Genomic DNA, 7,317 nt, shown 5'->3' with positions numbered 1-7,317 from the left:
GTTCTCTGGCAGTGTCATGGTGGCGCCCAGTCCGGGTGACAATTTCTGGCAGGCCACTGTGTGGAGGTGAAATCCGGGGTCAGCGCGGCAGCCTCTCCCGGATTGAGATACAGCAGGCATGGGGACGGGGCACGCCTGGGTGTCCCCCAACCAGAGTCTCTCCCTGAGCAGGGGGAGGCGGAACTGCCACGTCCCACCGTCATGCACCCTGGGAGATGTAGTTCTAGACAGCCTCTCCTCCACACTCCCTGGGGAGCAGTGAACTACATCTGCCAGAGTCCTTCAGCGAGAGATGTTAAAAAATTGGTACAATCGGTACAATTTATTTTAAGTGGTACAGACTGTTAAAAAATGGTACAGTTGGAGGGTATGGGTATGACAGTAGGAGGGGGCTGCTGCTTCCAATAGGAAGTCATTACCAGTCACAGTGAAGCAAGTGCCGTCTCACATACTGCATCTGGTTTCACTTAAGGCCCATAGTCAAAGGAGGGAAAGGTTACAAGTGGAGGACCCCAGGGATCTGTACTTGGACTGGTGCTTTTTAATATCTTTATTGGTGATATAGCAAATGGAATTGAGGAAAAAATGTGCCTTTTTGCAGATGACACAAAGATATGCAACAGGGTAGACACACCAGGAGGGGTAAAACAAATGATTGATGATCTAGGTAGATTAGAGGAATGGTCAAGAGCATGGCAACTACAGTTTAATGTCAAAAAATACAAAATCATGCACTTGGGTCTCAAAAATCCAAAGACTAAATATAGTATACAGTAAATGGCACTATAATGGAAACTACTGAGGAAGAGAGGGTTCTAGGTGTCACTATTTCAGGGGACTTAAAAGCAGGTAGGCAATGTAACAAAGCAATGAAGAAGGCAAGTCAGATGCTTGGTTCCATAGGGAGAGGTATCAGCAGTAGAAAGAAAGAAGTAATAATGCCACTGTATAGGTCATTGGTATGACCTCATCTAGAGTACTGTGTTCAGTTCTGGAGGCCATATCTCCAGAAGGATATAAATACATTAGAGACTGTACAAAGAACGGCAACTAAAATGGTGCATGGCCTACATCACAAAACGTACGACTAAAAGATCTTAATATGTATACTTTAGAGCAGAGAAGGGAAAGGGGGGACATGATAGAAACTTTCAAATATATCAAGGGTTTTAACAAGGTACAGATGGGAGACAATCTTCACAGAAAGAGGAGCAGCAGAACACGAGGACATGCACTGAAACTAGAGGGAGGAAGATTCAGGGGAAATGTGAGGAAGAATTACTTCACATAAAGAGTAGTAGATAAGTGGAATAGCCTCCCATCAGAGGTGGTAGACGCAAATACAGTAGTACAATTTAAACATGCTTAGGATAGGCATATTGATATCCTTAAAAAAAAATAAGGATCAAATATGGTTTGAGGTAACATGTTTAAAAAAGGGGCAGACTAGATGGGCCAAGTGGTTCTTATCTACCGTCAAATTCTATGTTTCTATACACACTGGGCGACATTGAGCTGAAAGCCGTTCAAAACAGCCTGTTTGAGCGGCTTTCAGCTCAAAGCCTCCCAGTGTGTATGCCCCAGCGATGAGCGCTGCTGCGTGCTCCCACATCATTGCCGGGAAAGCCGCTCATCTGCTGGTAATACCAGCAGATGAGCGGCGTTGAGGGCGGCTTTGCATAGCTCTGCGCTATGCAACGCCGTCCTCCCCCTCCATCGGCGCCGGGCAGGGGGAAAACATACACACTGAGCGGCTTTCCCAGCAGCGATGATTGACATCATCATTGTCCATACATGCTGGGCATAGTCGCCCAGTGTGTATGGACCTTAAAGACGAGCAAAGTGGCGGAATTTACCTGGGGGGGCTGCAGTCCTGCAGCCCATAGGTAAAAACAGCCACTAGGTATAGTTAAAATTCATGAAAAACTTTGCTACAAAAGCCTACTTTACTTATGCACCTGGATCTCATTCTTTGCACTTAAATTAATTGCACCATGCATCCTCAAAACAAGGGGTGATTTTTTTTCTCAGAAGATGCAACAATGGGTGTTTGACAATAAACCTGGAGAGCAGTTTCCCTCTACAGCTATATATATACATAAACCACACCCTCAGAGGTGGAGGATAAAAACAAGTACAGTCTCCCTTCTCATAGCTGACAGCTGTGATTAGGACACAATTGCAGCTGCAGACTCTATAACAGCAACACATAATCCCTCTCCCTTACCTGTGCTGGAGTGTGCAGTGTTCAGCTGGAAGCCTTATATCAAGTGAGTAGCACAAAATGATGTGTTATTTTTAGTGTGTTATCCAAAACAGATTATTTCTGTTGTTATTACTAGGGAAATCCCACATGTCTCAGGTTGTATATAATGAAATGATGCAAATTTGATGAAGCAATGGTTCAAGGTAGAACATGGGACCCCTGGGTTAGCATAACTAAACTGCTTTAGAATATCATTAAACGTGTTCAGAACATTAACATGAGGACCCCTGTGGGTGTTGTTTACTCACTACACTTAGAAGGTTACTATTCCCAATGATGTCCATGTGGATTGTCTTCTGAGGCAGTTTAGTCATGCTAGTCAGGGGGTCCCTTGTTCTGAACATTCCCTAAAGAAATTATGTAATGGAACTGTAATAAAATTATGTACCGTGCTTCAATGGGGTATGGGTAAAAACCGGACTCGGACAAGACCCTGGAACGCCGGACCGAACATCAAACTGCGTTTCGGAGCTTGTAGTGTCTGGTCCGGGGGTGTCCTGTCTAGGGGGCTGCCTGCATCCCTGTATTTAGCAAAAGCCGGAACTGTCCGGACCACCCAGGGGGGCTGTATCCCCCCCCCCCCATGTCCCTGGTAAAAGCTCTCACAGGCATCCCCCCCATGTCCCTGGTAAAAGCTATCACAGGCATCCCTTCCCCCGGGACAAGACACTGCCTGGACGGGACACCAACTGGACACTACAAGCTCCGGAATGCAGAGGTTGATGTCCTTTCCAGGGTCTTGTCCGGGTCCAGTTTTTGCTTCGTCCCACCTTAATGTGTTATGTTAATTCTGCTATTGTTCGTCAGCCATTTAGTTCACACAGCCTTTCCCTTTATTTAGAAAACCCAGCTTGCTCACATTCCTCTGAGTTATACCCCTGTTCCAAAGCTTCTAAAAACCCAGGTTATTTCCATGATCACCTGGGAGCAGCTCAATGGAAAAGAGGTTAAACTGAGCCCAATGCTCTAGGAAGCACACCTGGCTAGCTTGCAGGGTATGTTCCTTTAAGGACCCAGGTTGCGGTACAGTGTTAATGGGAAAGCCAAGTCGATGCAACCCAGCACCTGATTAAAGCATAGGGAGAGCCGGCAATGGGAAATGATTTAATCTCTGTCCCAGAGTATCTATGTTGAGGTCACTGCTCCCGCAATAAGATGGTTTCTGCCTCTGATCTGAAGTCTCAGCCGGGTCCCTCCTAGTTTGGACTTTCTTACAAAATCCCTTTTTCATGTAATTTTTTTTTTTTAACAAGCTTATTTCATTGTTCTCATTTGACCGCTGCTGCAGAGGAAGTGAGGGTTAGTTGCCTAGTTCTAAAATTGTTTGGACATTATTGCTACAATGCTTGTTTAAAAGACTATCAGTATTACCAGCAATTCCAGTGCTATCCTTCGCTGTAACCTTTTCATGTACTGAACTGAGTAGTGTGATCAGGACTGAGTCCTATTACAATATTGTTGTCTGTTAACCACTTGAGTTATTTTTTTTTTTTCTATTTGTGACTTTTTTATGTTTAGCTTGATGATCTCTTTATTATTATTTATTATATATATTTCTTTTTTATATGGTTTGTTCAGTGGTCGGTTTTGCTGGGGCAGGACAAACCTCCCAGGGCAGGTTTTTCCTGCCTCAGCAATACTCGCCACTTAAGAGCTAGTCCCAACTTCCCTCAAGTTCCGGAGCTCCCCTGCTGCTGTCTTCTGATCTATGGTATGCCTGGAAATTTTTCGTGAGAGCCCGCTTCTGCAGCATGGCTCAGCACGGAAATTCCAAGGCATTCCACCGAAGTTGTTAATGTTTGCTATAAATAAGAGCTTTTCCTTCTACTTATTGGACTGTTGCAAAGCTAAATGCAATTTACTTTTGCTAATGTATGATGTTGAGGAATCCAGGGTAATTATTTATTTATTTATTTTATTCAGTCATCCTAACCTCACCTCTCCCCAACCACCAGATCTTTGTGCCGTCAGTTCAGAGGCATCACAAGGTTTGGTGTAACCCGAAGAGTCTGGTTTTGCAGTGTAAATGATCTCCGCTTTAAAAAACTGGAGATTTCTTACCAAAGCTCTCACTTTTGGAATCTCTCATCCTGATAACCCCCCCCCCCCCCTCCCCAGTGTAGTAACTCATGGTGTCAACCCCCCTCCTCCCAACTCAGCTCTTAAGGTGCCCATACATGGTGCAATGTGTTGTAGGTGCGATTTGAACTGCTGTATATAATGAATACTGTACAATTGAACTTCATTGCTGTGTGATTTCTATTGTATGCCATTTGAATTGCATATGCTTTGGACTAAACTACATTTATTAGTTCTTATTATATAAAATGTGCTACAACAGTGATGTAGTACAAAGTGTTGCCTACACATACTTTTTGTACTATGCAACATAAAGTATGCTGGAGCGCTCATCGTATCCACACAGAAACACTGTGTGATTTGAACAACATGCGATGTGTTTTGCACTAAAGGCCCCCCATACACTATGTGATTTTGGGACGATTTCGGCACTTTGTGCCGATAATCGGGTGAAATCGGCCCAAAATCGCAGGTGTGTGATATCTGATCCGATGCTCAATCCCGTGCGCATTGGACCGGATCAGGGAGGTCGGACGGTCAGCATGTACGATCACGTCCGACCTCCCTGTATGCATATGCCTGCCCACCTGACCGGCATATGCATGCAGACACCGGGGGAGCAGTGGGGCGGGCAGCGGGTCCCTGAGAGCTTCGCTTGTGGCGCCGGCGAGTGCTGACCTGGCCGGGGCGGTGATGATCATAGATGTCAGCAGCGCTGCGGGAGTCAGGAAGGGACGCGCAGTGGCGTGTATTAGATTTTAAAATACCTGTCAAATGACTAGCCGTTCTCTGATTGGCTGAGCTCTCAGCCAGCCAATCAGAGAACGGCCAGTCATTTGACAGATATTTTAAAATCGAATACCCGCCACTGCGCGTCCCTTCCTGACTCCCGCAGCGCTGCTGATATCTATGATCATCACCGCCAGGTCAGCACTCGCCGGCACCGCAAGCTAGGCTCTCAGGGACCCGCTGCCCGCCCCACTGCTCCCCCTGATGAGAGCACTGCCGCCCCCTGACCCTCACCGCCCGCCCCCTGTGCCCCGACATGTGATAAATTGCAAGCAATTTATCACATGTCAAATTTGGCTCATCAAGTGCCAAATTGTGTGTCAGCCTCCCGGGTAGCTCCCGGGCGGCTCACAGGAGAATTGGGTCTGACTTGTCCTAAGGACAAGTCGGCCTAATGTATGGAGGCCTTTACTGTAAGTTCAAAATGCATACAATATTCACACCGTGTATGGGCCCCATTTATAGGGATAACTGCCCTTTGCGTTACTGATCACATATGCTAGTACATAAATGCCAAATCTCTGCATGAAATGCTAGCACTCCGAGTCTCTGGTATAGCTTTAAAATGCATTTATTTGCTTCAATGTTTCAGGCGTTACCCCATTGTCCGGTACCACCTGGAGAGGGACATAGTTGGCAGGGTGGAGAGAATGCAGGGTGATAGGAGGGGTGACAAGATTATGCTTGTTTATAAAGCACGCCTCGTGATGGCATGTCCCACCATGTGGGCATGCACAAAAACATGGAAACTTGATCCAGCCGAGGCATCTGATAGGAAGGGCACTTCATGACATTAAGCCTCGCCCCCTTAATACCTGCAAGTCACGGAACTGTCCTCCTCCAACCTCTAAGTGGCTTTGTGGGAAAGGGAGACTAGGTAATTGGGATGGCCATCATTGCCATCGATGGCATTAGTGCAACTGGCCCATTGGATGACCATCGATGGTTTTACCTATTCAGTTCATGACTTTGGAAGTACAGTAGGCTATTTTATCAAGAATAATAGGATAACAGGTAAGCTAGTTTGAGATGGGCTGTTTTTTGGAGCCCAGCAAGCCGGCAAACGCCACCTCTCACAAGAGAAATCCCACACATGTGCACAGCTGTGCACATGAGGGGAAAACCATCCGAAATCAATCGCCATTTAATGTTTTTTTTCCTTTGTTCGCAGCACAGTGTTAGTCCAGACATGCTCAGCGCTGTGAAGGCCATGGGTAGATGGAGGCCAATGCTGCCCTCCCTCCCAATGGCCAGGGAACGCCGGCATTTTCTGGGGCAATGTTACTGCCCCAAGCGGCCACAGGGTGTCAATTGCCCTAGCCTTTGCTGGCTCTCCTTACATATGGCTCACACATATGCACTGCGGACCGTGTGCTGAATCAGGCAATATTTTAAAAGATCTTGTTAATTTTGGGCCCTTTGAACGATCTCTTTCAAAAGATCGGCCAGTTTGTGTGAATGATCTGCACTCCCACTGGTCGGTCTTCAGGGTTTTACAGTGGGGCAAAAAAGTATTTGGACAGCCACCAGTTGTGCAAGTTGACCCACTTAAAAGATGAGAGGTCTGTAATTTCCATCATCGGTACACTTCAACTGTGAGAGACAGAATATGGGGGAAAAAAAACCAGGAAATCATTGTATGATGTGGTCCCAGCTCTCTTGCAGTCATTGACCCCCGGTTGAGGGCGATTGTCAGTGATCTTATATTTCTTTCTTTCTTTTTCTTTTTTTTTTTAAAATAATTGTGCCAGCAGTTCCTCTCTTCTAGCATATTGTCGAGTAGCTCATCCCAGCCTTGTGCAGCTCTACAATTTTGTGCCTGGTGCTGGTTGGTAGGAGGTGTGGAAAAATGTATTTTCCACAAGAATATACAAATCAGTGGCTGTCCAAATACTTTTTGCCCCACTGTATGTCATCTGTGCATGCAGCTTCAATGTTTCAGGCGTTACCCCGACATTTGGATGTCTTTCACAAAAATCTATATACTCTAGCTAGATGGGTCTTCTTATCATTCAGTGTGCATGCACAATATCGTTTGTCCAGGACACTGAGAAGTTCAAAGAAAATCCTTTCACTGCAGATATCGTCTAGTGCAGTGGTGTCAAACTCATGGCCCTCAAGCTGTTGTGGAACTACTCATCCCAGGATGCCCTGCCACAGTTTTAGCAATCCATTATATGAAA

At 46.0% G+C, this 7,317-nt stretch overlaps 1 protein-coding gene across 2 annotated transcripts in view; it reads left to right on the top strand.

Annotated features, from left to right (window-relative positions):
• Window positions 1-2,162: 2,162 nt before the first annotated feature.
• LOC146026352 (ferric reductase 1-like) overlaps window positions 2,163-7,317 on the top strand; it is a 75,599-nt gene continuing 70,444 nt past the window's right edge. For both annotated transcript variants that reach the window (XM_083156954.1, XM_083156953.1), the window contains exon 1: window positions 2,163-2,270. The gene's annotated coding sequence lies outside the window, so the exon portion shown is untranslated. The remainder of the gene's footprint in view (window positions 2,271-7,317) is intronic.

The sequence above is a fragment of the Crinia signifera genome, chromosome 8 (assembly GCF_055691185.1).
Source record: "Crinia signifera chromosome 8, ASM5569118v1, whole genome shotgun sequence".
Taxonomy (NCBI): domain Eukaryota; kingdom Metazoa; phylum Chordata; class Amphibia; order Anura; family Myobatrachidae; genus Crinia; species Crinia signifera.
Note: the sequence above shows the minus strand (reverse complement) of the source record. Positions and strands in the feature narration are given on the sequence as shown.